Below are 22,282 nucleotides of genomic sequence, written 5' to 3'. Positions count from 1 at the left end.
GCTCAATGAAGAGAATGTAGCATTTCAGGTTCCTCTGTTTGCATTTATTGATGGTCCAGTTGAAGCTTCATTTCTCTGGAGTTTATTTCTGATTTGTTGTCATTGGTTTTGACTCTGTGTTCCTTGGACACAATTCAAATAAAATAAATTAATATTTAAAAGGTATTATTAAAAAACAAAATAAACGTTCTCACATTTGAAATTAATCTTCAAAGAATAATGTTTTGCTCGTAGATTTTAGTATCAGCTATCATTTTAATTAATGATTACCTATCTTTACAATAGAAGAACCTTCCACGGTACTTGACTTGTGCAAAAATGCCTGATTAATTGGGGCGGCACAGTGGCTCAGTGGTTAGTACTGCTGTCTCACAGCGCCAGGGTCCCAGATTCGATTCCAGCCTTGGGCTACTGTCTGTGCAAACTCCACATGTTCTCCCCGTGTCTGGGTGGGTTTCCTCTGGGTGCTCTGGTTTCTTCACTGAAAATGTGTTACCATCTTCAGGAAGGCTGATGCCCGAAACATCGATTCTCCTGCTGTTTGGATGCTGCCTGACCTGCGCTTTTCCAGCAACACGTTTTCAGCTTCTGCAGTCCTCACTTTCTCCTGCTCTGGTTTTTTCCCACAATCCAAAGATGTGCAAGTCCAGTGAATTGGCCGTGGTAAATTTCCTGTAGTGTTAAGTGCATTAATCAGAGGGAAATGGGACTGGGTGGGTTACTCCTCAGAGTGGACTTGTTGGGCCGAAGAGCCTGTTTCCACACTGTAGGGAATCTAATCTAATCTAATATGGACACAGAGTCTGGAGAGAGATCAGGAGTAATAACTAAAACTGTGGTCTAAGAACCAAATGTTAAAAATGACCTCAAGGAGAGGTAAAGATAGATTAGATAGAGACCATTCAACCCATTGACCCTCTGAGTAGAGTATTGGGCTGGTTAAGCATGGAGGCAGTAATGCTATATGGGAGAGTTAGAGACACAGCTGGGCTTGGTAGAGTGAAGAGATGGAACCAAGTGAACTTTGCAACAGAGAGCTCATGGGTTTGGATAATTAACTGAATTGATATTATTGCTTCTCATTCCAAGCATTTGTCCCTGTACAAATCATCAGTATGACATCAGTTAATATAAACCATCTGAATGATATTAAATGTTTCACATGTTAAATGTCACATTGGTCTCGTGTTAACACTCACCATTCAGAACATGGGCATGGGTCTACTGTACTGAGAGATGCAGTCTTTCAGATCAAATGTTAAATAGAGAACCAGAATGTTTTCAAGTCGACAAAAGTGCTGTTACAACTAAGATAGCTGGATTGTAAAAGATAAAACTAGAGCCTAGCAAATGCCTACTTAAATTTCTTAGAGACAAATTCAACGAGCACGATTTCAGTATGCTACTGTAAGAGTTATAACCCACCACCTGAATACAGTTAAATATTCAACTGATGTACAATTTACAAATGACTGTTTGTAGCTGCAGATTTTGTTCAGTGTCCTGGTTAGTAATTAGCTGTCAACCAATTTTCACTAAAAAGATAATCTGGTTATTTTTATTGGTGGAACTTTGCTGTGCTGTTACATTTGTCTACAGAGTGACAGTGGTTGTACTTCCCAAGTAGTTCACTTTACGGAGGAACATTTTGTAATCCCTTGAAGTTATGAAAGGTAAAAAGGTGAGTTAATTATCTGACCTTTTTAGAAGCAAATTGTATTGGGGGCAGCACATTGGCTCACTGGTTAGCACTGCTGCCTCACAGCTCTAGAGACCTGGGTTTGATTCCGCCTGTATGAAGTTTGCACATTCTCCCTGTGTCTGCGTGGGTTTCCTCCGGGTGCTCCGGTCTCCTCCCACAATCCAAAAGATGTGCAGGTCAGGTGAATTGACCATGCTAAATTGCCCATAGTATATCAGGTTCATTAGTCAGGGGTAAATGTGGGGGAATGGGTCTGGATGGGTTACTCTTTGGAGGATCGGTGTGAACTTGTTGGGCCAAAGGGCCTGTTTCCACGCTGTAGGGAATCTAATCTAATCATGAGAAATACAGTGATTTTTTTAATTTGATGTTGCTTGGAGATGAAATGAGTACAGATGTGAGAAAAGAAGTACAGTGAGATGGTGTAGAATCTGTGTGGATAGAATTGAGGAACTACAAGGGCAAAACCAAAACCGTAATTAGAGTTATGTATAGGCCTGCAAATAGTAGTCAGGAGCCAGGAATCGCTACAATCAGGGAGCGTCCCAATATCTTGCAGGTGACAGGTGCGATTAGCCAATAGTGTTGGACGTTTTTCTCCTTTCTTTTGGACTTGAGGACAAAACTATGCCATTCATCTTGTCAAGCTTGCCCTACAATTCAATGGCTGTTTAAATCTTCAGTAGCTTTTACCCATCCTATCCTCATAATCTCATATGACATAGATAATCAGCATCTATCAATCACTACCTGAAACGTACTTAAAGACTGAGCTTCCACAGTTCCTAAAGTTCACAACCCTCCAAGTAAAACAGTTTCCCCGTATCTTATACTTAAGCGGCAAGTCCCTTAATTTTTTTATTTGTGCGCCCCCCCACCTCTGTTCTAGACTATGCAACCAGGGAAATTATCTTAACTGCATCTACTCTGTCCATCACATAAAGTAGTTTGTACGTTCTAATGAGATCACCTTGCATTCTTCGGAACTTCAGAGAAGACAGGCTGGTTTTACCCAATCTCTCTTCAGAGGGCAGTATCATTATTCCAGGAATAAGTCTGGTGAATCTTCATTGCACTCCCCCTGTATAGAAATAATATCTTTGCTGAGATGAAGAGATCAGAACAATACACAACACTCCAGTTGTGGTCTAACCAAATACCTATACAATTTACTTTCCCTTTCCATTTAGTTGTTGCGGTTACCGCAAAACCGGAGTAGCCCTGAGACTTGATAATGGAACTTTTTTGCTTTAATCATGTAAACTGATGAACACACTGGGTGAAATCAGTACAAGATTGTTTGTTTGTATTATTGTCAATAGAATGTAAATGGGAAAAAAAAATGTTAAATTCTGTGCATGTAAGGGCAACTTATAAAATTAGGGTTTGTTTTTGCTTGTCCATAGGAAATGACATTATTAATTGTTGTGAAGCAGAATTACTGCCTCTATTCTAAATGGTTTTAGCAATATAGTTATTGTGTCAGAACAGGATTTCATCAAACAAATTATAGAATTTTTAAATTAATTTCTTGTTTTGAGATTTTCCAATCAATTCTTGAAAGACCATGTGATGCATTGGATTAAAAAAATGACATTTTATCAAGTACAAATGACAAAATCGGAAGTCTAGCATCAAAAACAGAATTGCTGGAGAAACTCAAATCTGACCGCATCTGTAAAGAGAAACCAAACAGGGCAAGCTAGACAAGTTGAATGGCCTACTTCTGTCATTTCGAATCCAGTGACTTTTCTCCAGAACTCAGGAACTTTAGCATGTCTAACGGAATGTTGAAATGGAATGTTTGCTCTATCTTTTGACATAACAAAAGCAGTTTTGATGCACTAATGCCCATTGTAAAGTATATTTGCTTACATTAGTTTATCTCTCCTCCAGAGAAAATGCAGAAGGATCGAGTATAATTGTGCAAGTGGATGACAAGGTAGCTAGCATCAGAAATATAAAGGTAAGTGGCCCTCTGTTTGGACCTGTATCTCCAAGTGGTGACCCACTTAAGACGGGATTTTTTTTTCTGAAGGTAGACAACCTGTGTTGTTATGTCATGCAGAGGGCTGTTGAGGCTGGCTCGTTAAATATGTTCAAGGCTGAGATAGAGATTTTTAATCACTAAGGGTATCAAAGATAAGGTAAGAAAGTGGAGTCGAGGATTATCAGATCATCCATGATGTTGTTGAATGTGGAGCAGAATTGATGGGCTGAATGGCCTGTATCTGCTCCTATGTCTTGTGATTTCATGGTCTTCACCCTCTTATCTATCAAAAATCTAACACAGCCTTGAGTATATTCAATATCCCAGCCTTCACTGGGGTACAGTGAGAGTCATTGTGTGTGTGTGTGTGTGTGTGTGTGTGTGTGTGTGTGGTGCTGTATCCCAGTGAGAATCAGTGTGTGCGGGACTGTACCCCAGTCTAACAACCATCAGAGAGAAAAGAGTTTTCCTTATCTCTGTTTTATAAGCGAGATCCCTCACTCTTAAACCATGTTCTGAGTTTTAGTTCTTCTACAAGGAGAAATTTCCTCTCCGGATCTGCCCTGTCAAATCTCATCAGGATCTTGTATACCCTAACAGAATCACCTCTTATTTTTCTGAAATCCAGTGGAAGCAGGCCCAACCTGTTCACCCTTTCTTCCTAAGTTAAACCTTCATCCCAGTTGTGTTTATCCCATCAAACCTTCTGTGTTTGAATTCCCTCATAATAAACATATTTGCATGCACCAGGACACGCAGAACCTCCTCTGTGTCCTAACCTATTTCCAGGTTGACAAACATTCTTGTCTGTAAATTTTAAAAAATGCTTAAGTTCACTGTAATGGTTTCAAGAAAAAAAATCATTACTACTTAGAAGCTTCATGCATGCAAACAAATACGAAAAATTTGTGTTGCCCTCTTTGTTGTGCTTGCCGTAAATATGTATAGCACAAAAGGAAATGCTCCTGGGATGTGGGCATCATGGGCCAGACCCAGGATTTACTGGCCACACCTAATTAAGACCAGGAGAAATTGAGGACTGCAAATGCTGGAGATCAGAGTAAAAGTGTGGCACTGGAAAAACACAGCTGGTCAGACAGCATCTGAGGAGCAGGAGAGTCGACATTTCAAGCAAAAGGAATGTTGGAGAGGGCCCACGGGGGGAGTTGGATGGGGAGTTGGATGGGGCTGGTGGGAAGATTGCTAGGAATGCGCTAGGTTGATGAAGATGGGGTTGTGATGGTGATAGGTTGGAAGGAAGATGGACAGATAGCACCATCCCCTTAAACTGTCCTGAGTTGGATGGTTGGATCTGGGATAAGGTGGGGTGGAGAGGAAATGAGGAAACTGGTGAAATCCTTGGGTCCCAAGGTGGAAGATTCCCATTTATCTCTCAGCCTCCTAGGGGCCCAACACCCACATTCCCGATGAAGAGCTTATGTTTGAATCGTCGACTCGCCTGCTGCTCGGATGCTGCCTAACTCGGTGTGCTTTTCCAGCACTACACTATTTGACTCCTAATTAAGATTGCTGTGGATCTGGCATCATATGTAAGTCAGAAGCATGAGGATAGCCGTTTCCCTTCCCGAAAGGGCAACAGTGAGCTAAATGGGTTTTTTCTGACCATTAACAACAGTTTCATCATCCTTAATAGACTCTTAAATTCAGATTTTAAAAAAAATTGAATTCCACTTCCCCCATGTGCCATGGCAGGTTTTGAACCTGGGTCCCAGAACATTATCTGGGTCTCTGGATTAATTTCCTTGTGCTTTTACCTCCAGATGTATAATTTCAAACTAGTTTTGAATTTAGATTTATCAAGATAGTAAGCTTTCTTTTGAGCAGTAAATATTTTAGACAGTTTAGGGTGGAATTTGAATTTTCTGCCCTTGAGGATGTCCATTGTTCAAAGCATCTGGATAATTGTTTTCTATGTCTAAATCTGATAGGACTAGCTGTGCTGTTTTCTATCATGAGTATTGTTAGCAGCTGAGTGTGATTAGGGTAAACAGGAAACCTGAAACTGTAGGGAAAGAATTCTTGTTTTAAAAAATGATTTTAACCTATTGAATGCTGAAAGCTCTTGGCTTTAAATAAAGATATTAAGATGCGATGTGGAGATTAGACTTTATAATTGTATATTATTCATGAAACATGAAGCATGATTTGCATCAGAAAATTCATATATAGATTAAGTAATCAAGTTTAAAAACAAGGAAACATGATGGTTTTTTAATGGTAGCAAAACATTAGGTAACAGGGAAGTGGTGAATGGAATATTTAAAAGAAAGGATAAAAATTTTAAATCAGTACCCTTTCCCACATCGCAAACTCTGAAGTAGATGCAGTGTTCATAGCTTAAGGATTTCTTTTGAGAACCTAAACCATGCAAGGTACAGGTACTTTTCTATTTTGCAACTTAAATTTGTTGAACGTCTTCGGGGCGGCACAGTGACACAGTGGTTAGCATAGCTACTTCACAGCACCAGGGATCAAGGTTTGATTCCAGCCGTGGGTGACTGTCTGTCTGTGTGGAGTTTGCACATTCCCCTTGTGTCTGCATGGTTTCTGCTGGTTGCTCTGGTTTCCTTCCACAATCCAAAGCTGTGCAGATTAGGTGGATTGGCCATGATAAATTGCTGTGTGGTGTTCAGGGATGTGCATGCTAGATGGAGTAGCCATGGTAAATGTGGGATTATGGAGATTGGATGGGTCTGGATGGGATGCTCTTTGGAGAGTCAGTGCAGACTTGATCAGTCACATGGCCTTATCTTGTCAGTTTGGAATGTATGAAAAAGAAATTCTCTCATAAAAAGCTCAGGTTTTCTCTCTCAAGTAGGTAGTAGGAATTTCCAAGTTCACCACACCTGCCTTGGGAGAAACTCTTGTAAATGGAGGGATTTTTGGGGTGGGAGCACGTTGGGATGGGCAAGTGTGGGAACCTGCAGGATAGAGTTGGTCTTTTGCTTCAGAGATAGTCAAAACATGTGGTGCTGGTAAAGCACAGCTGGTCAGACAGCATGCGAGGAGCAGGAGAGTGACATTTTGAGCATGGGCTCTTCATCAGGATTCCTGATGAATAGCTCATGCTCAAAATGTCGACTGTCCTGCCCCTCGGATGCTGCCTGACCAGCTGTGCTTTTGCAGCACCACATTTTTTGACTCTGATCTCTGGTATCTGCAGTCCTCACTTTCTCCTGTTTTCTGCGATAGGGCAGACAAAGCTGCTGGGATTGCTGAGTGCTACAGTGGCTGTTTAAAAAGTCTGCCTCATTTATTTAGTCATATCTTAGACTTCCTAGCCCTCACCTTTCTCAGCCTGTTAGCACTATGGCGCCTTATAGGACACATCATGATTTCATGCCAATCTACTGACCACTTTTACACATTTTGTGCCAACTCACCCAGTGTCCACGATGGGCAGACCTTAGTAGCTACATTGAATTGAAATAAATGAATGTTCCAAATATCTGTACATCCTTCACTATGTTTTTTAAAAAAAACTCCCATTCATGAAAGTTCATTCAAAACACTTTAGTCCCCTCAAGTATTTAATCACTTATAAAATGGGCTTGTATTCATTACTTCACATGACAAAACAGCTCATTCTTTGAGCTGTTAATAAACTTGGAATATCATAGTAAGATAATAGTTTTTGGAAATAGCCAAGTGTTAACACTGAACTAACTATAGCCCTTAGGATACTGTCAAAAAACAGCAACCATTACATGTTAAAACAAATTTATTTTTAATCTCTCACTGACAAGGCTGTTTTTAATTTTGGCGGCTCAGTGCTTTGCACTGCTGCATCACAGTGCCAGGGACCTGGGTTCAATTCCACCCCTATCAGTGGACTAATTCTATAAAAGAATTGGGGATTTAAGTAACTTGTGAGTTTGACAGTTGGACTAACTTTGCCTGCTTGTGAAGTATTTATGTCGATTCTGGCAACTTATGAATATGTGGACAAGGAACAAGGCTAGATTACTCAACCCTTTGAGCTTGCTCCAGGTTCAGTAACAGAATCATAGATTTCCTACAGTGTGGAAGCAGGCCATTTGGCCCATTCAATACACACTGACCCTCCAAAGAGCATCCCACCCATATCCCTATCACCCTCCATTTTCCCATGGCTAATCCACCTAGCCTGCATATCTCTGGACGCTACGGGCATGACCAGTCCACTTAACCTGCACATCTTTGGAGTGTGGGAGGAAACCTACACAGGCACAAGGAGAATGTGCAAACTCCACACAATCAGCACCCAAGAGGTTTATGTGGCACTGTGAGGCAGCAGCTCTCACCACTGAGTCACCATACCACCCCATATCCATAAGATCATGTCTGATCTGATTTTAAACTCCATTCCACATTCCTGCGAATCCTCAATAATATTTCATCCTCGTGTTAGTCAAGAATCTATCTACCTCTGTCTGAAAAACTTTACAAAATTTGTAACTCCCACTTTTTAACAGTAAAAATGGTGCTGTTTGAATTCAACATTGAGATCAAATGGCCTTGCTGAGTTTGTGTTTCTCTTGCATGTAAGCCATGCTTAATCCTCTTTCCCTTATTGGCGAAAATGAGATTTACTAGAAATGATCTTGTGGGGCCTGGCGTTTTGGAAACTACACAATGCCTTTATGACTCCTTTTTAAAAAAAAAATCTAGGCCAAATATTTGCCTTGCCACAGTTTTAAAGTGTCTGCACATAAAGTTTTAGAATATTATTGCATTAGAAGTGTTGAAAGATTAAAACTGGTATGGAGCAATTCTTCATTTCTTAGTCAATACCTTAAAAATTGAACAAAGGACATTAAAGAACTGAAACAGGTTAATTAATGCAATAGGATATTTTTCAGGCTTGATGAAGGTTTGTGGAGTTCCCCAAGATCAGTATTAGGTCCTTAACTTTTCTGACACACACACACACGTAAGTGCAGGGGACAATTTCAAAGTTTGTGGATGATGCTAAACCTAGAATCACTCTATAAACTGTGAGGAGGACAGTGTAGAACTTCAGAACAATATGATAAGTTGGTGTAATGGACAGATGAAGATCTATGTGGAGAAGTTGAGGTTATATACTTTGGTAGAAAGAACATGATCAGACTTTATAAAGTATAGATATAACGTCAAAACATGTGCAGGGGTCGAATGACCTGGCTGGATATTTCCATAATCATTAAAAGGGCAAGATATGTGGAGAATGATGTTAATAAATCTATAGTATCGTAAGCTTTATTGATAAGGGTCTGGAGTATAAGAGCAGGGAGATTATCCTGAACTTGTATTTGAAGCTAGTTACACCCCAGCTGGAGTATTGTGTACACTTCTGAGGACTTTAGGGAGGGTGTGAATGCATTGGGGAGAGATTGGGGACCAAGTTACAAGAGTGGCTCCAGGAATGAGAAACTTCAGTTATGAGGAAAGATTGGGGAAGTTGGGACTGTTTTCTGTGGAGAGGGCAATGTTAAGAGGAGATTTGTTAGAAGGTTTCAAAAGAATGATGTCCAGGCAGAGTGAATAGGGAGAAACCCTAAATGATCAAGAGCGAGAAGGCACAGATTTAGTGATTTGCAACGTAATAACTTTTCCTCACACAACAGCTTGGAATACACTGCTTGGAAATGTGGTAGAAACCAGTCCAATTGAGTCATTCGAGAGAGCATTAAATGATCATTTAAGTAAAAAAAAGTGCAGGTTATAGTTGAAAAGGTGGGATAATACTCATTTAGAGCAATGATGGGCCAGGATCTGGACCAGATAGGCCAATGGGCTGAGAAGTGGCAGATGGTGTTTAATTCAGATAAATGCGAGGTGCTACATTTTGGGAAAGCAAATCTTAGCAGGACTTATACACTTAATGGGAAGGTCTGAGGGAGTGCTGCTGAACAAAGAGACCTTGGAGTGCAGGTTCATAGCTCCTTGAAAGTGGAGTCACTTGTAGATAGGATAGTGAAGAAGGCATTTGGTATGCTTTCCTTTATTGGTCAGAGTATTGAGTACAGGAGTTGGGAGGTCATGTTGCAGCTGTACAGGATATTGGTTAGGTCACTGTTGGAATATTGCGTGCAATTCTGGTCTCCTTCCTATTGGAAAGATGTTGTGAAACTTGAAAGGGTTCAGAAAAGATTTACAAGGATGTTGCCAGGGTTGGAGGATTTGAGCTATAGGGAGAGGCTGAACAGGCTGGGGCTGTTTTCCCTGGAGTGTCGGAAGCTGAGGAGTGACCTTATAGAGGTTTACAAAATCATGAGGGGCATGGATAGGATAAATAGACAAGACCTTTTCCCTGGGGTCAGGGAGGCCAGACCTAAAGGGCATTAGTTTAGGGTGAGAAGGGAAAGATATAAAAGAGACCTACGGGGCAACTTTTACAAACAGAGGGTGGTATGTGTGTAGAATGAGCTGCCAGAGGAAATGGTAGAGGCTGGTACAATTGCAACATTTAAAAGACATTTGGATGGGTGTGTGAATAGGAAGAGTTTGGAGCGATATGGGCTGGGTGCTGGCATGGACAGGTTGGACTGAAGGGTCTGTTTCCGTGCTGTACATCTCTGACTCCAAATGGATGTCTTCTGCAACCACAACAATTGTGACATTCTGTGGTTTGTACCAGAACTTTTCCTCCATATGACATTTGGTTTAATGCTGCTCTCTTTGATTAAATGATCAATTCTTCTATTTCAGAAAGTATCTCACTATCTTTTCAAAATAATTAAACTATTATTCAGTGTAAGAAATTGTTTGTTTGCAAATGGAAGGGAAAGCTTTGAAACCAACCGATTCGCTTGGATACGAAATTAATTCAGAGGTAGGACATGGAGTAGGAGCAGTGGATGTATACTCAGATTGGCTGGTCTAGTAGTTCTTGATAAAATGATTTGATAAAGTAGAGAACTATACATAAAGTTTGCTGACAAAATCAAGCTAGATGCTTTAGTAAATCCGGTAACTTCAACAATAAATTACAAAGGGATATTGGATTGAGAGCAGGTACATCTCTACCAGATGGAGCTTAGTGCAGGAAGCTTAGTGTGGATTAATGAACATTCTAAATTGTGAGAATCTAGGAGCTATGGATGAATGTAGAAATTGAGGGATTACATAAATGATTTGGATGTGAACGTAATAAATAGTTTGCAGATGACTCCAGAATTGGAGATGTGGTGGACATAGAAGGATACCTCACATAACAAAGGGATCTTGATCAGATGCGCCACTGGGCAGAGGAGTGGCAGATGGAGTTTAATTTGGATAAATGCGAGGTGCTGCATTTTGGAAAAGCAAATCAGGGCAGGGCTTATACACTTAATGGTGAGGGCTGCTGGACAAAGCGATCTTGGAGCTCAGGTTCATAGTTCCTTGAAAGTGCAGTCTCAGGTAGATAGCATAGTGAAGAAGGTGTTTGATATGCTTTCCTTCATTGACGAGCACCATTCCTCAGAGCATCGAGTATAGGAGTTAGAAGATCATGTCGTGGCTGTACAGGACATTGGTTAGGCCACTTTTGAAATATTTTGTGCAATTCTGGTCTCCCTGCTATAGGAATGATGTTGTGAAACTTGAAAGGGTTCAGAAAAGATTTACAAGGAGGTTGCCAACGTTGGAGGGTTTGAACTATAGGGAGAGGTTGAATACACTGGGGGTGTTTTCCCTGGAGCATTGGAGACTGAGGGGTGACCTTAGAGTTTTATGAAGTCATGAAGGGCATGGATTGGGTAAATAAACAAGGTCTTTTCCCTGGGTTGGGGGAGTCCAGAACTAGAGGTCATAGGCTTATGGATGAAAATGGAATAATGTAGGTTAGATGGGCTTCAGACTGCTTCTAGGGGTTGGCACAACATCAAGGGCCTGTACTGCGCTGTTATGTTCTATGCAATTGTGGTCCACATAGGTACCAACAATATAAGTCAAGATAGGTTCAGGTGAGGGTGTATGAGCAGCTAGGAGCTAAATTAGAAAAGCAGAACCAGAAATGTACTAATCTGTGGATTATTACCTGAGCAAGTTGGCTCAGGGTCACCAAGATTAAAAAGGAAAACATGTGCCTCAAAAGGGCTGGCACAGTGGCTCTGTGGTTAGCACTGCTGTCTCACATGGGTACAATTTCAGCCACTGTGTGGAGTTTGCACTGCGTGGGTTTCCTCCAGGTGCTCTGGTTTCCTCCCACAATGCAAAGTTGTGCACGTTAGGTGAATTGACCATACTAAATTGCCCATAATGTTCAGGGATTGTAGGTTGGTGCATTAGTCAGAGGTAAGTGTAGAGAAATAGGTTAGGGGAATGGGTCTAGGTGGGTTACTCTTCGGAGTGTCGGTGTGGTCTTATTGGGCCAAGTGGCCTGTTTCCACACTGTAAGAATATTGTGATTCTGTGAAACCATTTCAAAATTGTGGGACATTGTACCTGTACAATGGAAGGAGGGAGGCGTTCCAGTGGAACAGGCTCCATCTGAATCGTGTCGGGACCAGAATCCTGCCAAATCGCATAACTGGAATGGTAGATAGTGCTTTAAAATAAATAGTGGAAGTGTGGGTTCAGTTGCATGGAAAATTATGGAAAAGGGGAAGAGGGCTCAGGAGAGGTTATTAAAGCTTCCGAAACAACTAATATGACAAAGTACAGACAGGGTGAGGAATCTAACTTCTGACACAGCAGATAAACAGACAGTTATAAGAAGGGGGGGGTGGCCAACGTAGGACTGAAAGTATTGTACTTAAATGAACACAGTATACCAAACCAAGTAAATAAGCTTGTAGTACAGATCGAAGTTGCCAGTTATGGTGTTGTGGGTGTCAGAGACGTGGCTGCAAAGGGATTAGATTAGATTAGACTTAGTGTGGAAACAGGCCCTTCGGCCCAACAAGTCCACACCGACCCGCCGAAGCGCAACCCACCTATACCCCTACATTTACCCCTTACCTAACACTACGGGCAATTTAGCATGGCCAATTCACCTGACCCGCACATCTTTGGACTGTGGGAGGAAACCGGAGCACCCGGAGGAAACCCACGCAGACACGGGGAGAACATGCAAACTCCACACAGTCAGTCGCCTGAGGCGGGAATTGAACCCAGGTCTCTGGCGCTGTGAGGCAGCAGTGCTAACCACTGTGCCACCGTGCCGCCCTTGGAATGGGATCTGGAATGGGAACCGAATATCAAAGGCATATGCATCCTGTCAAAAGGACAGGCAGTGGGAATGCAGTTGCCTTGTTAGTAAATTGAGAAATTATGTCAATAGGAAGGCGTACAATCTGTGAGGGTTGATCAAGTGTGGCACTGTCAGGCAGCATCTGAGGTGCAAGAGAATTGACGTTTTAGTCACTGCCTACCATTCAGAAAAAGACCCATTTATTCTTATGCATCTTGTTTCTTTAGCTTTTTTTTAATCTACCTCAATACACTATCTCCAATTCTTTGTATTTTAATTTTGCACATTAATTTCTGAGATGGGACTTTGTTGAAAGCCTTCTGAAAGTCCAAATAAACTACATAGAATCATAAATTCCCTACAGTGCAGAAAGAGGCCATTTGGCCCCAATTTGTACCGACCCATCCTCCCTATTTAATAGAATCCGTAGAATCCCCACAGTTTGGAAACAGGCCTTTCAGCCCAACACATCCACACTAACTCTCTGAAGAGCATCCCACCGAGATCTGTTCCTGTAACCCTGCATTTCCCATGGCTAATTTACATAACCCTGAACATTATGGATAATTCAGCATGGCCAATCCACCTAACCTTTACATCTTTAAACTGTGGGAGCATGAGGCGGAAACCCACACAGACACTGGGAGAACGTGCAAACTTCACACATGCAGTTGCCGGAGGGTTCCATGGCACTGTGAGGCAGCGGTGCTAACTTCCAAGCCGCCATTCTCCCCATAGCCATTGACTCCCCTAATCCATTGACTCCCTGATCACCTTTACTACTTACATCCTCAAAGAACTACAGTAGATTTCCCTTTTACAAATCCGTGCTGACTTTGTCTGATTTTACCACTGTTTTCCAAGTGTTCTGCTATAAAATCCTTGATAATGGATTCCACCAACTTCCCATCATATCACTAATCTGTAATTCCCTGTTTTCTCTCCACCTCCCTTTTTAAAAAGTGCAGTTACATTAGCTACCTCCAGTTTGTAGGAACTGTTCCAGGATCAAGCAAATCTTGGAAAATGACCTTCAATGCATGCACAGTTTCTAGGGCTCCTTCCTTTAAGTACTCTGGAATATCGATTATCAGACTGTGGGAATTTATCAGCCTTCAATCTCACTAATTTCTCCCAACATCATTTTTCAACTCGTACATAATTACTTCAATTCCTCCCCCTCTTTAAACCCTAACATTTCTGGTGTTATTTGTGTCCTGTTTTGTGAAGACTGAAACAAAGTATGAATTTAGTTAGTCAACCATTTCTTCGTTCCCCATTATAAACTCTTGCATTTCTGAATGTAATTTTCACCAATCATTTCCCTTTACATGCCTACAGAACTTGTATAGTCAGTTCTTAAGTTCTCCAGAAGCTTACTTGAATATTCTACTCTTCCCCTTAATCCCTTGGTCCTCCTTTGCTGACTTCTAAAGTGCACCTATCCTCAGATCTATTGTTTTTCTTGCTAACTTAAATGCCTGCAATACTATCTCTAACTTCACTGTTAAGCCATTGTTTGGCTACTGTTCTCTTTACTCTTGCACCAGACAGGAATAAACAATTTTTGTGATTCATTTATTCACTCTTTGAATGTTTGTCATTGCCTATCCACTATCATTGCTTTCAGTAACATTCCCAAGCTATCACAGCCAACCCATGTCCCACATCATCACAGTTTCCCTTCTTAAGATACTGGACTTCTCTTGTGCCTTTGCAAACTGTGTGTATTGTAAAGAATGCTGCATGTTGAGCTTAGTAATCTCATACTCTACAGAACAGTTGCCCCCTTCTAGATAGCATTGGCAATTGTATGTTGGGGGTGTAAAATTCTTCTTCAATCGATCCAAGTGACTGACCATGGGAAAACAAATGTAGACATACAAGTCCAGCTACTGAATAGCATTAATTAATTAGAAAGGAAACAAATGTCATGATGTAGCTAAGTATGACAACGTTCACCTTCAGACCTTTTTTAAACTGCATATTTTGATTAAGTATGGAATTATGGCATGATTGAAGGAACACAAAAGGCCACAGTCAGTGTCATACAGTGTGAAAACAGACCCTTCGGTCCAACCAGTCCATGCCGAATATAATCCCAAACTAAACTACCACCTGCCTGCTAACTGACGCTTGGCCAGCTTTGTTGTTGTAAGCTGATAGTATGGTCATAGAATCATTCAAGGATATTTAATTTAGAGTCAAAGAGATTGACAGCACCATTGTGTGCACACCCGTCAACAATAACCACCTTACTCATCTATTCCCATTTCCAGTTCTTGGTCCATAGCCTTGTATGTTTTGGTACCATAAGTGCACATCTGTATACTACTTACATGTTATGAGGATTTCTGCCTTTACCACCCTGACAGTTGGTGAGTTTCAGATTCCCACCGATCCCTTTAGGTGAGAATTGTTTTCCCTTATTTCCTCTAAGCCTTCTGTCTTCCCCTTACCTTAAATTTATGCCTGTTGGTCATTGATCTGTCTGTCACGGGGAAAAGTTTCTTCCTGTTTAGCTTATCCATGCTCCTAATAATTTTATACATCTCAATCATGTCCCCCCTCCTCAATCTCCTCTGCTCTAAGGAAAACAAATCCATTTTGTCCAGTCTCTCTCTTTCTAACTGAAATGCTCCAGCCCAGACAAGATCCTGGTTAATCTCCTCTGCACCGTCTCCAGTGCTATCAAGTCCCTCCTAAAACGCGGGTTCCAAATCTGCACAGTATGCTGTAGCTGTGGCCTCATCAACACTTTAGCATAACTTCCCTGCTTTTAAACTCTATGCTATCCTCCAACCACACGGCAGCAAAATCGATTTCACCAGTTTCCTCATTTCCCCTCCTTCCACCTCGTCCCAGATCCAGCCCTCCAACTCGGGTCCTCCCACTTGAACTGTCCTACCTGTCCATTTTCCTTCCCCCCCCCCCCCCCCCCCCCCCCACCCCCAGTCTGCTCCACCTCCTGTATGACCTATCACCGTCACCCACCACCTGCATCTACCTAGCACCTTCACCAACCCCCCCCCCCCCCCCCCCCCCCCCCCACCCTTCTATTTATCTCTGTTCTCCCTCCATGTTCCTGATGAAGGGCTTATGCCCAAATGTCAATTCTCTTGCTTCTTGGATGCTGCCTGACCTGCTGTGCTTTTCCAGCGCCACACTTATCGACTTGTAACTCTCTGCCTTGACTAATAAAGGCAAGTATCTCACATGCCTTCTTAACCACTTTATCCACTTAAGAGATTAATGAACATGCACACCAAGATCCCTGTGATCCTCTGTGCTTGCCAGAGTGTTCCTGTTCAACATGTATTCCATTTCCTTGTTTGTCCTGCCCAAGTGCATCACCTCTCATTTATAGAGGAACCTCGATTATCTGAATATCAATTATCCGAATATCGGATTATCTGAAGGAGATCTCAAGGTCCCGATAGAAACATTACATCAAAGATATGTTTCCAACATTGATCGTGTCTTTTGTTTACAGTGATTAAACAGGAACCGTCTCCAAATGACTTCCCTCCCTCTCTCTCTCCCCACACTTTCCCTGGAGTTCTACACAGGGGTGTACCCTAAACCTCCCTTCCCCAGATAATCTCTCTAACATTGCCTTGTACAGGACAAAGGTAGAGCCTGTCAAAAAGTTGCAATGAGAGTGTGTGTGAGACAGACTGTGCATTTGCTATTCAGAGACTCACCCCTGCAAAAGGCAGCGGCGGCAGCAGTCTTGTTGGTGTCTAGTCCGGCTGCGCCAGAGAGGGGTTGGGCGATGTTGGATGGAATTGGGTTGGGGGCGGTGATGGAGGGGGTGGGGGGTTCGCACACTGTGTCCTGCTGCCTCGTAACCTCAACAGGGAGCAGACTGAAACTCCGAGCCCCAGAGGAAAGGCATTTAATCGGTTAACCGAATAATCGATTATCCGAACGAAATAATGCTCACCCACCTCGTTCGGATAATAGAGGTTCCTCCATATCCAGATTGAATTCCATCTGACCAGCCTATCCATTATCCTCTTGTAATCTAAGGCTGTCCTCCACACTATTTGCTACCCAACCAATTTTATTTGAAATTGATATTTTTAAATTATAGAATCCCTACAGTGTGGAAACAGGCCCCTTGGCCCAACAAGTCCACACCGACCTCCAGATAGTAACCCATCCAGACCCATTCACCTACATTTAACCATTGACTAATGCACATATCCTCCACATCCTTGAACACGATGGGCAATTTAGCACAGCCAATTCACTCAACCTGCATATCTTTGGACTGTGTGAGGAAACCCACGCAGACACAGGGAAAATGTGCAAACTCTACACTGACAGTTGCCCAAGGCTGGAATTGAACCTGGGTCCCTGGCGTTGTGGAGCAGCAGTCCTAACCACTGAGCCACCATTACACAAATGGCTTAAATGCTGTACTTTACTCCAGAATTGGGATTTAATCCCTGCCAAGATGATGAGTATTTGAATTAAATTAATACACCTATTGTCAGCGTAAGATATACAGGACCTTTTAAAGCTGGATTAGAGAAGGTGATGCTGATTGGACTTTGTACTAATGAGCTGGGTTCTTGGTAATTGTGCAGTCTAATGGATAAGCTGTCTGAATTCATTGTGGTTCATTGTGACATGATCTGAAGATTGCTGGCTTGAGTCTTGTTTCTTTCTTTCCCTCTTCTAACCATTCCCTCGTCTTCTGTTACTCTTAATAGATTTTGCATGGAAATGATTACTTTACAAACATGGGTGATTTACTGGTGGTCTTTAGTAGATGAAAAAAGCACCATGGGTGATTTGGTGATGGGAAGAAAAAATATTCAGTTGTAAGAGCGGTTCTGCATATTTTTAAGAAAAGAAGAAAAAGAGCTGGCTTCTTCAGGGTTCTGGCAGTGCAGTGGTAGTGTCAGTGTCATAGCGTCATAGTAATAGAAGCAGGAGTAGGACATTTGGCTGGTCAAGCCTGCTCTGCCATTCATTAAGATCATGGCTGATCTATCCATCGTCTCACTCCTCCTACCTGCATTATCCCCATCGCCGTTAATTCCCCTCCTGTGCAAAAACCCATCCAACTATCTCTTGAATATACTGTTTGTTTGTGCAGAGAGTTCCATAGATTCACTACTCTCTGGGAAAAGCAGTTGCTCCTCATTTTTGCCCGAAAGCTACTCCCTCTAATCTTGAGGCTATGTCCCCTAGTCCTGGTCTCGCCCATCAGCGGAAACAACTTGCCTGCCTTTATCTTTTCTGTTCCTTGCATAATTTTATATATCTCTGTAAAATCCCCTTTCATTCTTCTAAATTCTAGCGAGTACAGTCCCAGGCAGCTCAACCTCTCCTCATAGGATAACCCCTCGTCTCCGGAACCAACCTGGTGAACACCCTGTGCACAGTCTCCAAAACCAGTATATCCTTCCTCAAGTAAGGAGACCAGAAATGTGCATAATACTGCAGGTGTGGCCTCACCAACACCTTTATACAAATGTAGCAGAACCTCCCTGTTCTTAAATATAATCCCTCTAGTAATGAAAGCCAATATTCCATTTGCTTTCCTAATTATCTGTTGCATCTGTAATCAACTTTCAGAGATTCATATGCGAGCAGTCCTAAGTCTCTCTGCACAACATCTGGCATGTTGCAATCTTCCACCATTTGGGCGGCACGGTAGCACAGTGGTTAGCACTGCTGCCTCACAGCGCCAGAGACCTGGGTTCAATTCCCGACTCAGGCAACTGACTGTGTGGAGTTTGCACATTCTCCCGGTGTCTGCGTGGGTTTCCTCCGGGTGCTCCGGTTTCCTCCCACAGTCCAAAGATGCAGGTCAGGTGAATTGGCCATGTTAAATTGTCCGTAGTGTTAGGTAATAGGGGTGTGGGTGGGTTGCGCTTCGGCGGGTCGGTGTGGACTTGTTGGGCCGAAGGGCCTGTTTCCACACTGTAAGTAATCTAAAAAAAAAATCTAAAAAAAGTAATACTCTGACCTACTATTTTTACTTCAAAATTGGATAACCTCACATTTACCAACATTGTACTTCATCTGCCGGACCCTTGCTAACTCACTTAACCTGTCTAAAGCACTCTGCAGACCCTCTACATCCTCTGCACAGTTTGCCTTTCCACTCACTTTAGTGTCGTCAGTAAACTTGGATATGTTACACTTGGTCTTCTCTTTCAAATCAGTGTTGTGGGCCCAACAGTGACCCCTGCGGCACCGCACTCACCACTGATTTCCGACCAGAGAAGAGCCCATTTATCCCATCTCTCAGCTTTCTACCAGTCCTCTATCCGTCCCCATGCATTCTTATCTTCTGGATGAGTCTTTTATGCAGCACCTTATCAAACGCCTTCTGGAAATCCAAGTATACAACATCCACCTGTTTCCCTCCATCTACCATGCTTGTCACATCCTCAACTCCAGTAAGTTTGTCAAACACAACCTAACTTTCCTTTCTTGAATTGATACTGCGCCTGCCTGATGGAACTCCCTCCATCCAGATGTTTCACTATTTTTGTTAATGATAGCCTCCAGCATTTTCCCTGACCACATATGTTAAGCTAACTGGCCCATAGTTGCCTCCCTTTTGCCTACACCCGTTTTTAAACAGCGGCGTGACATTCGCTGACTTCCAGTCCACCAGGATCTGCCCGGAGTCCAATGAATTTTAGTAAATTACCACTAATACATCTATTATAACATGTGCCATTTTGATCAGCACCCTGGGTTGCATTCCATCAGAACCACGGAACTTGTATACCTTTCGAACTCAAGTTTGCGCAACACTATCCCTTTCATGATAACAACTGAATTGAGGTCCTCACCTCCAATCCTTTCTTAACCTCATTCTTTGGCATGTTAAACACATCTTCCACTGTGAAGACAGACAAAATAGTTATTTTAGGCCTCAGCTGTTTCAGCATTATCCAATGTTAATTTCCCTTTCACATCCTGCAAAGGGCCTATGTCTGCAGCATCTGGACCCAGGAGGCCTGGGTTGAAGTCCCACCTGGTTCAGACATGTGAGATAACGCCTCTGCAAAGGTTGATTTAGACAATAAGAGAAAGCACCTGGGTCTTGTCACTCTTGTCACAGTGGTAGTGCCATAAGGGGAGGCAATCATCTAGTGGTATTATCGCTGGACTGTTAATGAAAAGGCCCAAATAATCTTCTAGGAACTTGGGTTCGAATCCCGCCATGGCAGATGGTGGAATTTGAATTCAATAATAAAAGAAAATTTGGAATTCAAGTATCTAATGATGACCATGAATCCATTGTCAATTGTTGTTGTAAAACCCCATCAGGTTCACTCATGCCCTTTTAGGGAAGGTAGCTGCCATCCTTACCTGGTCTGGATTACATGTGACTCCAGACCAGCAGCAATGTGGTTGACTCTCAACTGGCCTCTGGGCAATTAGGGATAGGCAATAACTGCTGGCTTAGCCAGTGATGCCCTCATCCTGTCAATGAATAAAAAGTTTCCCTGTCCCTGGGTCTGAAAGTCCCGGGTTCAAATTCCAGCTGCATCCTGTCTATGAACAGATTGATTTTTTTAAAAAAAACCTTGGTTTTAGTGACTGGGTATTTTGTTTTAATTGGTGGCATTTTTAAAAAATAAGCTGGGCTTTTAAGGGCTGTGATGCATAATCCCCACCCCTCTCTTCTATCCCTCACATACTCCTTCCTATTTTTCTTGTTTTTTGTCTTGTTTTTTTTTATAGGTATTTTTATTGGGAATTTAACATTTTGACAAATTTACAAAAATAAGCAGAATTTTCAAGCACAAACATTAATGTTTTTTGTCTTGTTATTGTACATCCCCGGTGAGAAATGTTTGTAATAATTTGTTAATTGGATGTTTTTATTTAACCATGGTGTTAGATTTTTAAATAAAGAGCTGTGTTCTTCCCCAGCGTGGCATTTGGATTGGGTAAGTGCCAGAAGGGAAAAATAGAAATTGGTGTTTGTTCTAAAGTCATAATTTACAATCAGACTGTTGTAAATCTCTGCAAATCTTTTGCTGCCTAATTGAATATATGAATATCAATCTGTTAAAGTGTTGTAACCTGATCAGGCCAATAACTTGCAGCTTAAACCATTTCACACACTAGTATGAATTAATCCTTGCTCAACATTCCATAGTGCATCAATCTCTCATTAATCTTTTGTGTTCTAAACTGCTACTGCATGCATAGCAATCCACTTGCTGCTTGTAATAGATTTAGTGCACCAATCCTGTACAAATATAACCTATTCCATGCTCCAAAGCTAATTGGGAATAGAAATGTATGATTTTCAGTGTATCCTCTAAATTGTTATTGCACATTGACTGGCAAACTGCGATTGAGGAGAGTTTGGGTCAAAGGTGAGCTTCAATGTTGGGTTGCATTTTCAGTACCATGTATGAAATGCTATGTGCCGTTCCTTATTGGCATTGTAATAGAGCGGAATTTATTTTAGAGAGAGCTTGTGTGAAAACAGGTGTTTTAGGATTGCATATAATTTGGGATTGTTTTCACTGAAAAAAGCTTGCTCATGTGTTTCGTCTATGAAGTGGCCTGCTACATTTTAAAAGACCTATGTAAACACTAGTGATAGTGTCCCATGCCTAATTAACCAAAAACAAAAGTTGTCTGTGTCGCTCAATTTGCTGTTGCATGATGCTAATTGACAAATGTTTACATGGCTTCTTGAGCTTGACAGGAGTCACCCGTGATTCATTTTGTCTTGTACATTGGAGTCCCGCATGGAGATCATTACAACCAAAGCACTGGTTCTGTGTTGCTAATACTGAAGTGTTTCAACTTGAAACAATATTGTCACTTGAAGTGACAGAAATTCAAAATCAATTGTACGAAACGTATTTCTTTCTGTACCTACTTGAATTATTTTTGACATGTCCCTGGGCTAGTTGGGAGCTGGTAGCTGTTTCTGACATTTGTTCCTCACCTTTAACAATATGTCCAGTGGCCAAGGACGAACAACCTGAGATAACTAAATTGATAACAACACCCTAAGTATCGTCCCTGATGAAGGGCCTTTGCCCGAAATGTCAATTTTCCTGCTTCTTGAATGCTGCCTGACCTGCTGTGCTTTTCCAGCATCACTCTAATCTTGACTCTAATCTCTGGCATCGGCAGTACCTGTTTCTGCCTACTGACACCCTAAGTGTCAACTATCTTGTCTTAGCAGTCCTATGATGTTGCTATCCTGATATTTGTTGGAGTTTTTTTTGGAGTGGAGCTCCACAAGTATCAAGTTCATTGATGGCAGTTTGAATATTGGTTTAATTGTCACGTAGAGTCATAGAAATGTACAGCATGGAAGCATTCTGCTTTTCTACCACTTCCTCTGGCAGCTCATTCCATACATGCACCAGCCTTTGAAAAAGTTGACCCTTAAATCTCTTTTAAATCTTTTCCCTAAATC

At 41.9% G+C, this 22,282-nt stretch overlaps 1 long non-coding RNA gene across 1 annotated transcript in view; it reads left to right on the top strand.

Moving 5' to 3' along the window:
- The window catches only part of LOC132818057 (uncharacterized), a 34,117-nt gene that overhangs the window by 10,109 nt on the left and 1,726 nt on the right, over window positions 1-22,282 (top strand). Inside the window, exon 2 of the long non-coding RNA XR_009644951.1 lies at window positions 3,599-3,668. This is a non-coding gene — a long non-coding RNA (uncharacterized LOC132818057). The remainder of the gene's footprint in view (window positions 1-3,598; window positions 3,669-22,282) is intronic.

Source organism: Hemiscyllium ocellatum, chromosome 8 (genome assembly GCF_020745735.1).
Source record: "Hemiscyllium ocellatum isolate sHemOce1 chromosome 8, sHemOce1.pat.X.cur, whole genome shotgun sequence".
NCBI classification, from domain to species: Eukaryota; Metazoa; Chordata; class Chondrichthyes; order Orectolobiformes; family Hemiscylliidae; genus Hemiscyllium; species Hemiscyllium ocellatum.
This window is presented reverse-complemented; position numbering and strand designations above follow the sequence as displayed.